General features: G+C 33.6%; 1 protein-coding gene across 3 annotated transcripts in view; it reads left to right on the top strand.

Annotated features, from left to right (window-relative positions):
• The first annotated feature begins 4051 nt into the window (after positions 1-4051).
• LRFN5 (leucine rich repeat and fibronectin type III domain containing 5) overlaps positions 4052-16468 on the top strand; it is a 139683-nt gene continuing 127266 nt past the window's right edge. For 2 of the 3 annotated variants that reach the window (XM_021716301.1, XM_008065597.1), the window contains exon 1: positions 4052-4242. The gene's annotated coding sequence lies outside the window, so the exon portion shown is untranslated. The remainder of the gene's footprint in view (positions 4243-16468) is intronic. The other variant, XM_021716300.1, reaches the window with a different exon arrangement.

Raw genomic sequence — 16468 nt, 5'->3', positions numbered from 1 at the left:
CATATATTTCAAAACAGCATGCATATGCATTATGTAGACCAAACCTCTGGATAAACAAATGCTATTTTATAATTATTTTCAACACAAGGTCAATATAATTAAAGACTAATAAGAACACCACACCATTTATTTTGTACTATTAGGATACTAGGTAGAAGGATGAGTAATGATACCACTTGGTGGATTCATAAGTGTTCAAATGTTACGGGTGTTTAAAATGAAGGGAATATTAAGATTCTGTCAGTTGACACCATCACATATTTTAGGAGTTTCCTTAGTTTTCAATGGGTTAAAACTAGGCAACTTTAAGAAGAACTCCCTGTGAGAAACAAAATTATTGCCTGCCTACAATATGTAAAGTACTATGCTGAATACTTTCACACATAATATATTTAGTAATAATTACAACTTTTTGTAATTTTTTTTCACTTTAAGAGAAGAGTGGGTGATATGGTTGTAGCTTTTATTTCAATCTAAGTCTATGAGACTTTAAGGTTCTACTTCTGTTGATAGTGAAACTTATCAATGCATATGTTCAGACAAGTGAATAGTAAAACAGTAAATAGTAAAGACATTGTAAAGGATAAGAAATTTTCATTGGGTGCTGAGGAAGCGATAATTCTTACTTTTAAAAACATATTTCCAAATAACTTCCAGAGTTGTATTCATGTTTGCTGAGTTTTAAAAGAGTTTAGTATTGGCATTCCAGGTGATTGTACAAGGGAGGACCATATTCCTTGAGAATATGTGTACATAAACTGTAACATTTGACACATTTCCTAAGATTGTGGAAGATGGTCAACATAGCAGCAACTTGGAACTAAGAAACTGACCAAAATTCTTGTGGGTGTTTATATGCCAGCACTGGAAAATTGTAGTATTAGAGTCTTAAATCTGAAATCTCCTACTTTGATCATTGTACTGACCGAAATACATGAACTAAAAAAATAGAACCTTGCGTTGTTATAGAATCCTATAATGGTTTTCTGAAATCTTCATTTACAACATGAGATATAAAATATCTCATAGAATGAGATAGCCCTACATGAGAGTCCTGACTTTGCCATTTACCAGCTATACGACCTTGACCAAAGTTAGCTGACCTTAATTCTTGTTTTTTTGTAGCAGTAATATAAGAATATGAATTTACCTTATTTGATTTTTGGGAGAATTGATTAAAGTAACACATGTTTTATGGTAACTGATACATAGTAAGTTCTTAATAAAAGTTATTATTACAAAAAAAATGCTATTTTCATTAATAAATAATGTGAACATACAGTAAAGGAATTTTTCGCTGGGGAATTATAATTTGGACAAGAGTATTAACAGTTACTGTGCTTTTCATGATAAAATAAAGACATGGAAATACTGTTGATAATTAATATGTTTTTGAGAAAATTAGAGAGATTTTTGAGGCGTATATATGTTGCCACCACAACACACCGTTATACAACATAATTATAAAATTCAGATTTACTTACTCTTTTTACTATATCTTTACTACAGAGATAGGAACGTGATCAAAGCTGCAGGGGACAAAAAAGAGACTTTTTGGTCTAAACATTTTGGTTAGAAATTTACTGTGACTGTATTTACTCACATGTGTGCAAAATGCATATATGTGAACAATGATATTATTTTCATAATAACAAAACCCCAGTAACTTACACATTTTCCACTGGGATACTTTAGGAGCAGATTATGTGTATGGTAGTTGTGTACCGATAGAATGGATGGGTTCACACTGGAAGATAGAAATGAAATGATTTTCAAGTCATTTCATGAAAGGAATAGAGCACAACAGGGCACAGTATACTGATCAATGTATATAAATCTACACACATGTCAGGCTCGGTGGCTCAGCCTGTAATCTCGTGCCTTTGGGAGGCTGAGGTGAGTGGATTGACTGAGCCCACGGGTTCAAGACCCGCCTGGGCAGGCGAGACCTCATCTCTACAATAAATCAAAAAATTAGCCGGGTGTGGTAGCGCGCGCCTGTAGTTCCAGCTACTTGGAAGGCTGAGGTGGAAGGATCGCCAGAGTCCAGCAGGTCGAGGCTGCGGTGGCCGGGAGCGGTCACTGCACTCCAGTCTGGGCGACCAAGTGAGACTCCAACTCAAAAACAAAATTAAAAAATAAAGAAAGAAATAAATAACTCTACACACACATGTAATATTTCTTAAAATTTTTCCTGAAATGTAAAATTAGTTTTCTCTGAGAGGGATATCTTGCTTTGGAGAAGAATTTATTTTTGGATTTCTTGTATTTTTATCATGCTTGTATGGATGTAACATTAGTTACAAAATATTGTAATATTTTGGAATAATACCTCAAAACTGAAGATGATTTCAACAATCATAAACTACATAACTTAATTTTCACCACATTTCTATTAATTAAACTCACAGGCTAGTATTAAAACACTGCATAAGTCAATACATATTTAATCATCACTTTCTATGTACCAGGCACATAGTACCAGGAGATACGAGTAAAAAGCAAATGTTCCAAAATATTTATGGAAGGAAATAAATAAAAGACAAGCGATAGCTATATCAGAGTGGTTGATGCATGATAAATATATATTCATGTGTATGTGTGTATGTGGTATGTGTTAGTTACTCTAAAACTCTAGAGTAAACATTTTTATTTTATAATAAGTATGAATTTTAAAAGATATAGCATTGTTTGACAGATTCATGCAAATAAGTAAAATATATAAACTATAATTTACTTTTATTCAACTGTTCAATTAATCTGTACATTGATTTTTAACATTTCTGAGAATTTTAGTATTCAATAAAGCAATAGCTTAACTTGTCTTTTGAAATAATTTCTAGCTATAGGGTATTTTAAGACCATATCATCACTCTTAAATTTTGGTTTTACATGATCATTCATATATCTTTACAAATGGAGACAGCAGAAACAGTAAACTAAACTGAAGTCATTGTTGGATCATCTTTTATCTGTTTTCATTGTTAAGTTTTGGAATTGTATTATTTCCCACTTTTGTTTCCACAGCCAAAATAAGTCATAGTCAAAGTAAAATGACTAAACTTTCATTCATTTCAAGAACATTTAAAACAATTCAGTCTATTTCTGCATTTAAAATGTCAGTGTTTTAATGTCAATCAGTACTATTATATAGACCATAAGAGAAAGATGTAAGTTGATTATTAGTTAGATTGACATGGAGTACTCAGAAAGAAGTAGAAATCAGTAATCTTCTGACATAAAGTTAAAAATTAATGAATGTCTGTGTATTGCCTCCATAGACATAAGTGTTGCAATAGATAGATTTTTTTCTGTTGAAGAAAACATAGGAAGCACAGCATAAGACTATCATCTCCATGAGGGTAGGGCTTTTTACTCGAATCTCCTGGTACTATGTGCCTGGTACATAGAAAGTGATGATTAAATATGTATTGACTTATGCAGTGTTTTAATACTAGCCTGTGAGTTTAACTAATTGAAATGTGGTGAAAATTAAGTTATGCAGTTTATGATTGTTGAAATCATCTTCAGTTTTCAGGTAAGAAAACTCCTTTCAAAAGTGAAAAGCAGTCGGGCTCGGTGGCTCAGCCTGTAATCCCGCGCCTTTGGGAGGCTGAGGTGAGTGGATTGCCTGAGCCCACGGGTTCGAGACCCGCCTGGGCAGCGAGACCTCATCTCTACAATAAATCAAAAAATCAGCCGGGCGTGGCAGCGCATGCCTGTAATTCCGGCTACTCGGAAGGCTGAGGCGGAAGGATCGCCGGAGCCCAGCAGGTCGAGGCTGCGGTGGCCGGGAGTGGCCACTGCACTCCAGTCTGGGCGACGGAGTGAGACTCCAACTCAAAAAAAAAAAAAAAGTGAAAAGCAGAATGTTAATGTAGTCCTTGGAATCACGACATAGTGCACATTCCACTGGAAAACCTTGTTTTGCAAATCTTTTAAAATTCTATTTGCTGATGTCCTGATATAGTTTGAGAGTGATCAACAGTTAACAACTTTATTTCCCAAGGATATTTCATGAGCATTTTTTGATGGACTTTTTGTTTTTTGCTTTCCTTCTTTGAAGAGACCCTGTAACCATTCGACCAGGTGTTGAGAAGATATGTAGGAGCTGAGCACTCTTCCTTTTGACACCATCCTCAGAATCAGCTTTGGAGATGCTTTCACCCTGTCCGTCTTCTGCAGCAGCCAGGCAGAGTGCTTATTCCTTCACAGTTGTGAGGAACTCTTCAGGCTCCAGAAGTAAGTTAATTGCATTCAGTTTGATCATTGCTAGTGGGCTTAAAAACACTTAGGGGAAGCCAGGCGTGGTGGCTAATGCCTGTAACTCCAGCACTTTGGGAGGCTGAGGCGAGAGGATTGCCTGATCTTACACGTTCGAGACCATTCTGAGCAACATGGAGAGCTCATCTCTACAATAAATCAAAAAACTCAGCCAGGTATTGTGTCACATGTCTATGGTTCCAGCTACTTGGAAGGCTGAGGTGGAAAAATCACCTGAGTCCAGCAGGTCAAGGCCGTGGTGATCGTGAACAGGCCACTGTACTCCAGTCTTGGTGACAGAGTGAAACTCCAACACACACACAAAAACAACAACAACAACAAAAAAAAACACTTAGGGTTGACTAAGCAAAATTCTAATAAACTTATACAAAGTAAACCTAGCATTACTCATCATTGGTTATTTCGTTTATTTTGTCATCATATTTTTATAAAGATAAAAATTCTAGCACATTTTGTGTTGATAGCCTTATGGAATTTTCTGTTTTTTGTTTTTCCAATATTGGGTTTCACATTCGTTATCATAATATACATTAGCAGCCTTAAGTTCTTGATGGTGGAAAAGGAGGTTAAAATAACAATGTTTGCAAATAAGTAAAGAGATTCAGATTGACCAAGTATTTTACCAAAGTAGATTGGCTAATGAGTTATGAAAATGGACTAAAATCTTTGTTTGTTTGTTTTTATTTTTACACATTAAATGTTCTTTCCTGACTGTGATGTTCAGTGCTATATGAAGGGTAATAGGCTAGGACTAGAAAAAAGCACTTTTTCTCATTGGTTGGTTTATTAAATGATGTTCTCTGTGTCATAAATATGCATACTGGAAAAATGAAAGAAAATGAAAATCATAAATAGGAAAGTGAATTGAAATCTGAGGACATGAATAGTCTACAAAATGCATAACATAGTGTATTATATACAACCTGAAACAAATTCCCAGTACTGCATTTCTCTTTGGGCTTTCTAACTTTTAGAAAAATAAAGTAAATGAATTAGTTACACAATTGTTTATGTACATAGGATAGGAAAACTAGAGACAATTCCTCAGAAAAAAATGAGACTTTTCGGGTCCATACTCGTGATTTTATTGTTTTGCCATTAAAAAAAGATTTACTTGGTTTAAATTGAGGTATTTCCTTTTTTCTCCCCATAAATTCATGATATAGGCATCTCTTGTTGTTCTTGATGATATATTTATATTATACTGTCACCACATAGAAAATTACTATAGGTAAATTTTCTAGAGAGCAAAAGTTTGATATAACCTAGATTGTCTATTTGTGATTGAATTGAAATTTTCTTGAAATGAGCGGGTAGGAGATACTTGATAAGCTTAACATTACTTAGCAATGTATTACAGTGTCAGCATGTTTGCAACATAAATGTATATGTTATTTAAAAAACATAAAAACTGTTAAGAATTTATTTCTGAATCAATGCAACCAATTATATGAGATTTAAAACAGGCAGCCAGTATGTTGTTACTAGTGTGCTCAAAATTGTGTGAAAGAACTACTTTTAAAAGACACAGACAAAAAGACTATATCTAAGTTATATTAAGGCTAATTCATTTTAATTGTAATTATAGCACAAAATGATGAGACTGAGTATGGAGAAGATAAATTACAAATCATTATTTTAGTGTAGGTTTTTTCCTGTCTAGTTTATTACCTTGTACTCCTTTTGTACATGATTTATTCATTTATTTTAAGAATTGCGTTTGTTGCTTTGCTCCTTGAGCCCTTTATTAAATGAGGAAATCATTGCAAGTTTCAACTTGAGGAAGTCATTGCAAGTTTCCCATCTTTTACATTAATTAAGGAGACATAGGACCACCAGGTCCAATCCTGAGGCGATCTCACAAACAGTGAAAATGTAGAAATGAATAGAGTTATGGCAATGTCACAAGAAACTCCAGAGATTTTATCTGCCAAACAATTAATTAGCGAATTAATGACTTGTTTTGTTTTTCACTGATGAAGCTAACTTTTTCTAAATAAGGTGTTCAACATTATGAAAGCTGTTAGCAAAGGAAATATATTTAATGACATAGATTCCCTAGTGTAAGTCACAAAACTAAGTAAATTCTAATATATTTTCATTTACTAATGACTACAGTCAAGGCTAAAGGATTTACTTAATTAATTTGGCAATAACAATGATTTATATATTGAAAAAGACTTTTTCAAGTTAATGTTTGATTCAGTTTTTTAAATTAATAGCCCATTAGTCTGTAGTCTGGTAATTTTATCTTTTTATTTTTTCTTTGAAGTAACATTGGGTTGAAAGTCTTCCATGGAATCAATTGCCCTAAAAAAAAAAAAAAAAAGAAAGAAAAGAAAAAGAAATGAAATACATTTCTAATTCGATTCCTCACATTTCAGATAGCTCATTGAAAATTCATAGCACATCCATTAAAATTCCTTTACAAAATAAATGGGATACTGGGAACTTTTTACAAGTGAAATAGTGACTGGAGAAATAGTAGTAAAATAATAATACAATGGAATATCCACTTGTGATTAAGGCAGGACAGTTGAGGGGGTAATGGTTGCTATTTTTCTCACAGTGGCATTTTAAATTAATCTTGACCAGTAAAAGTACTTTTGTCTCTTTTCTGCTTTTCTTTCTTTCTTTTTCTTTTTTCTTTTTTTTTTTTTTTTGAGTTGGAGTCTCATTCTATCACCCAGGCTGAAGAACAGTGGCATGCTCACGGATACCACAGCCTTGACTTACTGGGCTCAGGTGCTGCTTCAACTTCAGCCTTCCAAGTAGCTGGAATCACAGGCATGTGCCACCACTCCTGGCTAATTTTTTAAATTTGTTGTAGATAAAAGTTCTCACCATATTGCTCGGGCTGGTCTCTGACCCCCGAGCTCAGGCAATCCTCTTGTCTCCACCTCCCAAAGTGCTGGGATTACAGGCATGAGCCACTGCTACCAGCCCTGCTATTTTTTATTTAACAAAAACTCTAATGCGTTTAAATGGTTAATAGTGATGTCTGAGCAGGAAATGCGTTAGTATGTACATGCCTGTGTAAATATATATGTTTGCATTTATGTATGTAAAGATAATTTAGTATAAACATAACAAAAATGGTAACTACACTACAAAGTTAATATGCCTCCTATATATTAAGGTATCCTTAATAGCATTAAACATATAATATTCAAAATATTTTTGTCCTTCTGAAACAAACTTCCCAACTTCCCTATATTAGAGACTTATAAATTATGACCTTTGATAACAATACGTGACAGTGGCTTAACTAGCTGTCATAATAATGGTCAACATGTTATCATTTGACAATGCTAGCAATCTTTACTAAACATTAATTTATTTGATTCTTATACCATCTCTAAGAGGGAGTTTAATATGTGTATTCATATTAGATATTTTTCATGTTTAATGCCTTAAAGCACAAATTTATATTCTTGAAATTATCCCAGAAAATATGATACACAAAAATAAACGATAGAAAATCAGTCATCAATATAACAAAACAATATGCTGTGAATACTTACATAGTTATATGAATTCAGTATTAATTAGGTTCAATAATTTCAAAAAATACAGCAAAGTAAACATATTAAATTATGTAGTATTCATTTATAAAAGAATAAAAAATAAGAAAAATTTTGTAATTATTCTCAAAAATTTTATATTCAGTACAGATCTTACCAGTCAATTCCAAATTGATATTTCTAATTACATAAGCTCCTTAAATTTAACTTGTGGCAAACTAACTTCTTGATTATTGTCTTACTTTATTTGCATTACTATAAAAAATATCTGAAGCTGGATAACTTATAAAGAAATGAGATTTATTTGGCTTATGGTTCTGCAGGCTGTACCAGAAGCATGGCACTGGCATGAGAACCTCAGAAGGCTTTCAGTCTTGGTAGAAAGGAAAGGGGAGCCAGTGAGTTACATGGCAAAAAAGAGAACAAGAGGGAGAGGAGGCAGGTGCCACACTCTTTTAAACAACCAGCTCTAGTGTAAACTAATGGAGTGAGAACTCCCTCATTACCATGATGACAGCACCAAGCCATTCATAAGGGATAGGCCCTCGTGATTAAAATCTCTCCCACCAGGCCCCACCGCCAGCACTGATAATCAAATTTTAACATGAGATTTGGAGGGGATAGATATTCCAACTATATTAGTTATCTCCCCACATGGATTATTTTGCTATTCTTGAGCTCAGTAGATGTAATCATTTTATACCAGGAAAAGTAGGAATCATTTAGTCACCTCTGTCTTTTTCATTTCTACAATTAAATTTATTACCTAGTCTGGTCAGATTTACCTACTTTATATATGTTCCATCTACTTTTCCCCATTTTCGCCCTTATTATCCTGATTTCCACTCCATAATCTCTTTCCTAGACTACTTCAGAGGCCTCCTAAATATTCACTTTTATCCAGTGATGTACCTATCATGTTTATTCTCCATAGGTAGCTAAGGGGAGCTTACAAAACACAAAAGTAAGATGTCATGTCCTCCTTAAAGACCATTACTCTTAGAAGAAAGAAAGAGTTTGTTATCATGGTTTACAATGGTTTAGTACTTTTCTAAATGCCCCAGTTGTCCTGCATCGTGCTCCTCTTCCTGCATTCTGAAAGAAAGGCCAATTTATTCTTCTTTCTATCATGTGACTTCCCACCAAGGTCTTTATACCTGTTTCTCCCAAAGCAGCTTATCACTCTCAAAGCCTTTTCCTCTAGTATCTCATTTTTTTTCTTCTAATCTTGCATCTCATCTCAATCACAGAAAATCCGTCCCTCCTTCCCTTCCTCTCTCTCTTTCTGTGTGTATATCTTTTTAGAGACAGATAATCTCTGAGAGCTTAAAAAAAAGTCACATCCATTCTACTGGGGTTAAGGGAAAAACATATACTGGACAGAAAATATTGGCACTGGAAAATTACTGATTAAATTTTGGCTTTTTGTCAACTCTCTCATTCTGTTTCTCTCTCTCTGTTTTTCTCTCTGTGTTTCTCTTTCTCTCTGTCTGTTTCTCTCCTTTTCTCTCTGTCATTTTTTTTTAAATTTTTTATTTTATTTTATTTTATTTTTTTGAGTTGGAGTCTCACTCTCTCACCCAGACTGGCTTGAGCGATCCTTCCGCCTCAGCCTTCCAAGTAGCTGTAACTATGGCGCGCGCTACCACGCCCGGCTAATTTTTTGATATATTGTAGAGATGAGGTCTCGCCATTTTGCCCAGGCGGGTCTCGAACCACGGGCTCAGTCAATCCACTCACCTCAGCCTCCCAAAGCGTGGAATTACAGGCTGAGCCACCGAGCCCGGCTTCTCTTCCATTTTTTAATTCCTTACTAGAATGCTTTCCCAAAAGCCATAATCACTGTTAGTATTAAGTTTCTGAAACTGTGATTTGACTGATAAGAGTCAGACCTCTGTATTTCTGTAACTAGTGGCGTAGCAAGTAGTGGCATAAACTTTAAAAAAAAATTTATACAGATATTGCTAAAAAGGTTAAATCTGAATGTGCAAATGTTTAAATACGAATGTTATATCTAAAGCATTGGTTGATGAAATATAAGAAGTGTAAAAAGCTTCTATCATGTAAAATATGAACATTATTTTTCTTTAATTTTAGAAAATATTCCCCACATGTCAACTGGAGCAGAATTTTGATGTATCTCTTATAGATCTCTCTCTATATTTTTTTGTTTTTGCATTTTTTTTCAAAGTTTGATTCTGTTATATTGGAGACCAACCAGTTTCGGTATATATCCATTTGTCTGTTGCCCTTGTACTTCTGCCCTCTCCCCTTTTCAGTTTTGGTGCCATTTCCTTTAAGGCCTTGTTTCTGATAGGAGATGGCTTAAACACCTGTCCTTAGTGTTATGAAGCAGGTACATATGAATACAACTCAAATTTTTGTCCGAAAAGTAAGTACAGACTAGTGGGAATGTAGAGATGGAACAAGCAGAAATAACTACCTTAAGATAAATAGTGATGAAAAGCTACAAATAGCCATATAAGGTTAACGGAAAAAGAGATTACTTTGATTTGAGATAATGCAAATATACTTCTTACTAGATGTAGAATTTGTCTAGCCTTCAGAAATAGGTTTCAGCTTTGAAATATTATTGTTCATTCTATTGTATCTTTTAGGTAAAAGTTCTAGAAACTAGAGAGACAATGCAAAGTCTTTCCAAAAGCCTTCAAATACTGTCACCAAAACTAAAACTGTCTTAGCTGGCAGTACTTGATGTAAAAAGGTCTCTGCTCTCTCTACCTACTGATAGTGTTGGCCTGTGGGTTGCTAGCACTATTCCTCTTACTGTGAAGTGTCCTGGGAAGATGTCTCAATAAATGCTCTGCCTTATGCGATAATGCTTCATTTACATTTAAGACCAACAGAGATGATGTAATTTGGAGAGTACTTTTGGCACAACATTAAATTCATGGCAACAATCTTAATAGCCAAACATTGTCTATGCAACCGAATGGAAAAAATCCAATTTGTACTGATTCAAGGTTATTATTTCAGTTATTTTGATGAGCAATCTATTCTCACTGTGATAAGCAATCTATTTTCACTGACTGTGCAGTTCACCTCGTTTATACTACTGTGGGCTACACTACCAAGTATTTTAGCATGTCACATTTAGAATTATCTGTGTAAACTGAGGCATCTCTCATTAATATTAAATGGACTGTTGGAAACTTTACAGCAAGAATATCCTTGGCAGTCTATACAAAGGCTTCTTTTAGAGAAAATTCATTATTTGCTATGCGAAGAAATTTACAGACTGGAGGAATCTGTGTATTGATACAACTAACTAAATGTTAACTCCGTATTACTAATGATTTGTAATATGAAGGGAATAAACACAGTGATATTTATTATTGGAACTATGTGGAAAGTTGTGTGAAAAGTACAATGTTTGTAAAGTTGCACTTTACATAGTATTACTAGCTGAAAACATTTATGACATTAAAAAAAATAGACTTATTTTGAAAAGTGTTCACTTAAATAATACAGTTTACTTTGATAATAAAGTTTTCACACAGAAGTAGTTACTATTTAGGATGTTTAAGAATCCCAGTGGTGTTGAAGAGATTATAAATGAGATAGCTATCCACTGTGAATGTGACTTGTAGGTGATGTATGAGTTAGTTGCAAATGATAAAGTCTTCTCCCTCCTGATTACATATGTAAGACTGGTTGATGACTGTGACCTTCTAGAGTGGTAGCTTGATCTTATATGTATAATTAACCTTACTGTGGCCTCTTAGAAATATTCAAGGGGTAACTGACTTGACATAAAAGCCCATGTTCTCCTGAATTTAGTATTGTACAATAAAAGAACGGGCACATTATATTTGGCAGTTGAGGTGAAAGATTTGATGCTGCTTTTTAAGCAACTTTTTCTTTTAAGATGACTGCTCTTCTTAATACCAGGCAATTCTAAATCCATAATAAAAATCTGGCTTTCTTTTTGATGACTTGCATGCAAATATGGATTACTGTGCTAAATCCTCAAGCTTTAACACACTGTTTAATATCTGAAAAACAAATAACCTTTTAATACCTGCTTACTTATTTATGTCTTGAAGATGGAGTTCCATTACAGGCAAATGAGCACCTCTTAGATTATTTCAATACCAACTGCAATAATGATTCCAACACAGAAGTCATCCACAGTTGAAAACATGCATTCATTATTTATGAAGTGACAGAAAGATAGAGTAAACTTTTTTATAACAAGAATTCTCGACTTAGAGAGAACTGAAAGGGAAGTACTGACAAATAAAGTTACATATAATTTAAATTAACATTCCCATTTTATTATGGTTATAAGGTATTTTTCAATATTTCTTATATGCATCCTGAAATAAAATAGTAAATGATCATAATTTTAGATCGTTTATTAAAGGATGACTCTATATCTAATAGTTATACTGATAATAACATGGACCTATGGCATACATGTATTTTCTCTGTGTAGTTATATGAACTTTAACCTGGAAACTTATCCCCAAGAATGAGTCACTTAGTAATAATTCCAGCAAATACTCAACATCTATGTCACTTCTTGAGTTTGTGGTTCTCTACATATCATAACATACATATTGCTTTCATTAAAGTGATAGAGAGATTGTTTAAATTTTTTAGTATATTTTACACGAAGCTTTATAGTGGTAATTTTTATTTCTAACCACCTAAGGATAAGATACATACATTTGGTGTCTTATGCAGTTGCAAAACTGTATTCATGTCAATGGATCTATAATGTCTCAACATGAAAAGTAAGAATAGATTAGGAAGATATTGAGGAAAATGTCAAATAAGAATCTTGTAGTCATCAAGTAAGTCTCACTTATTTTTATCTAGTATTGATAATGTCGTTATAATTTACTTTTGCCAATCAATCATTGATTCACATGATTTTCTTGTGAACAGCTAGAATATTTTGTTTTTATATATTTTAAGTCTCAGAAATTATTGTTTGTCCTCTTGATCTAGAAAGATGTTTCATATTGATAGAAATTATTTTTTATGCTTTTGTTTTTAGGATGATATTTCTTTAGTCACCTTTAGAAATTAAAGACATTCATAAAATAGTAACTTCAGTCTAGAGTGGCATACTTTATGAGAAGCTCTAATTTAGTGTACTCCAAGTAAATCACAATATCATTAACTTAAACATTTTGCAATGCACTTTTATGCAAAATACTCATAGGAAAAGCAGCAAACCTCCAGGATTTGCTTTAAACATACATACATACATCAAATACATTAGAAATAATGATACGAATGGCAACTCCAAGGCCCTGGGAATCTTTATAAGGAATAAATAGTTAAAGAAATTTTTATCTTGCTTCTGTTTGGTCTTAGATGCATTTTGATTTGCTGTAATTTCTTGTAAATTAGTAATCTACATTTAAGGCATATAAAAACGTTTACTTCACTGTAAATTAATCAGCATTCTGTAATCATTCTGAATAAATAGTTTACTAAAATTGAAAACAAGAAAAAAAAACCCTCCAAATCACTTTGAGTAAAATTATATAAAATATATTTTATATGAAATATATTTTATCAAAAACCTAAATATATAATTTTTGAAATAATTATAATTTCTGGAACTTATAAAGGGATCTCATGAAGCAATATATAAGGATAGTATAAACATATTCATAGTTTCATTGTTAAACTTCTATGCTTCAAGATTTATTTTATTTTATTATTTAATTTTATTATTATTATTATTTTTTTGAGTCAGAGTCTCACTCTGTCACCCAGGCTGGAGTGTAGTGGCATACTCACAGTCACCACAGCCTCGACCTGCTGAGCTCAGATGATCCTTCCACCTCAGCCTACTAAGTAGACGTGCATCACCATGCCCAGCTAATTTTCAGATTTATTGTAGAGATGAGGTCTTGCCAAGTTGCCCAGGCTGGTCTCAAACCCGTGGGCTCAGGCAGGCCTCTCACCTTGGTCTCCCAAAGTGATAGGATTATAGGCGTGTGCAACCACGCCCGGCCAATGCTTCAGGATTTAAATACATTTCTTATAAAACATTACTATATATACAATTTTGGGATTGCTATATTTGATATGAAATGCTTCTAATTCTTGTATTAATTTGAGTGTACATGATTACTAGCAAAATTGAGACTCTTTGTATGAATTTATTGATCTTTCTTTCACATTTCCTTCTTGGTGAAATCTTTTGTTAAATCTTATATTAGTTTCCTAACAAACTATGGTCATTTTTTAAAAAATTGATTTTGCAATCTAATCATTTGTGAATTTATTGTGTCGCATACATATTATCCTTAATCTATAGGTCGTGTTTTCACTTTAATAATGTGTTGTAGACACATGAAGAAATGTTCAACCTCACTAATCATCAGGGAGATGCAAATCAAAAAGATCTGAGTATCACATATTCTCACTCATGTAGTGGACCTTGATCACCCAATGTATTACCATAAGAAAATGACTGATAGTGGTGGGAAACAATGGGGGGGAGGGAGGGGAAGGGAGATAGGATTAATGGTGGTAAACATCTGTCTGGGGATGGGAAGACACCTCTTATCAACAAGGGTAACTGAATGGAGCATATTTGTATACCTAACCCTTAACTGTACCCCACAATATCATAATAAAAAATACCGATTATAAAAATAATAAAATAAAATAATGTGTTGTATTCATTAAGGACTAATATTCTAGGCTCAGGGGTTAAATACAAATAAATTTTGCCCCTCAAATGGATACAGACTTCCAAGACATTGGTAACATACAAGCAAGTTTCAGTGCCAGCCCGTGGCCTTTACACTCAGAAGTGAGAAGAGGATAATATATAGGTCATAGCTTTTTCCCATTCTAAGAGTGACTCATACACACTAAAGTAGGAGGGTAGGCCTGTGAAATTGTTCCTGTAGATTGCAGATCCCAAGGAAACTTTTCCCTTCCCCATCTGGTGAGGGGAAATAGCACTTCTGTGAGTCTACAGTTATAATAGTGGTGGCTGCGATGAGACTATGTTGCCTCAGACTGTACTGCAGAAATGCTCATAAACCTCCTTTTATGGTTTCAACTGAGTGTATTCCTCAGTCTTCTTTGGTACAGGAATGTAGGCATTCTGGGGCTTCTTTAAACAAGCAATACAGAGATAGTTTTAAAATATATATGCTAATGACACAGTGATTATTTCACACATAGCAAAGATGCCTTAATTTAGTATAGTTTATTGTCATCAGGTCTTATGAAACATTTTGATATTCAATGAAATATTTAGTTTTTGATTTTAATAAACAATCTTTTTTACAAAGAAGAATTTGCATGAAAGACCCTAAGTTTCAAGAAAAGCATTGTCCCAGAAAATCGTTTCCCAGGATAAAAAGCTTTCATTTTGTATGATAAAGTAAGAAAATATTTCTTTCGGTTTCATTTTTGTGTGTGTGTGTGTGTGTGTGTATGTGTGTGTATGTGTGTGTGTGTCTTGTTTAGGCTATCCTATGTTTTTGAAGAAATAAAGAAAATTTTCTACGCATTCTTTTAACACTTTAAAATTTTCTTTTACTTTTTTTGTATGGTATAGAAATTGAATTTGGAGTACAGTCCTGCTCTATTTTATTTTTTCCATACTGATGACTGATTGTCCCAATATTGTTTATTGAATATACATTCTTTATACATTGAATTAAAATTCTAGCACAGCTATGCACAGTTTCATATACGCATGAATATATTTTGATATTTTATTTGTTTTATTGTTATATTCATCATCTCTACATGAATACTATGTTGTAATGTAATTATTCTGCATAAAAGTCTCAATAGATTGTAAAATGAATGAATCCACTCCCATTTCTCTTCAAAATTGCCTTGGCTAATGTTGTTTTTTATTTTATTTTTATTTTTTTTTAGTCAGAGTCTCACTGTTGTCCTGGCTGGAGTGCAGTTGCATGCTCACAGCCACCGCAGCCTCGACCTGCTGGGCTCAGGCAATCCTTCTGCTTCAGCCTTTCAGGTAACTGGAAGCACAGGCATATGCCACTATGCCCGGAAAATTTTTGATTTATTATAGAGACGAGTCTTGCCAATTTTCCCAGGCTGATCTTGAATCCCGGGGCTCAGGCAGTCCTCTCGTCTTAGCTTCTCAAAGTGCTGGGATTACAGCGTGAGTCACCGAGCCCAGTCTGTTTTTTATTCTTTATCTTTCTATTTCAATTTTGGGACTAGACAAGTTTGGTGAAGTATTGTGCTGTAAATGTTGTTGGAGTCATGTGTAATTTTTACTTTAGTTTGGGCATAGTTTATTTTATACACACACACACACACACATATATACATATATGAAAGCAGGATTTATTAAGAGAACAGAAAATCTCCCACAGTGGGAGGGGACCCAAGGGGGTTACTCCATATTTTTAAATAATGGATATACTTATCGATGTTCTTTTTCAGGTCATGTCATACATTTTTATAAATTTACCACATACATATTGAGTTTCTTTCATATTCCTTCACAAATTTTTGTTTGTGTTTTCCTGAATGGGCATTTAAATGTTATATCTCAAAATTGATTGTCTGAACAATAATATTGCTTTTTATCATTATGTCTTCTAAGCAACTGTGCTGAAGTCTTACTCGTTTTTGTAATTTGTAACTGTTCTTACAATTGTATAATAGTA

This window comes from Carlito syrichta, unplaced genomic scaffold, assembly GCF_000164805.1.
Source record: "Carlito syrichta isolate Samal-C Ts95f unplaced genomic scaffold, Tarsius_syrichta-2.0.1 Scaffold308684, whole genome shotgun sequence".
Classification (NCBI taxonomy): domain Eukaryota; kingdom Metazoa; phylum Chordata; class Mammalia; order Primates; family Tarsiidae; genus Carlito; species Carlito syrichta.
This window is presented reverse-complemented; position numbering and strand designations above follow the sequence as displayed.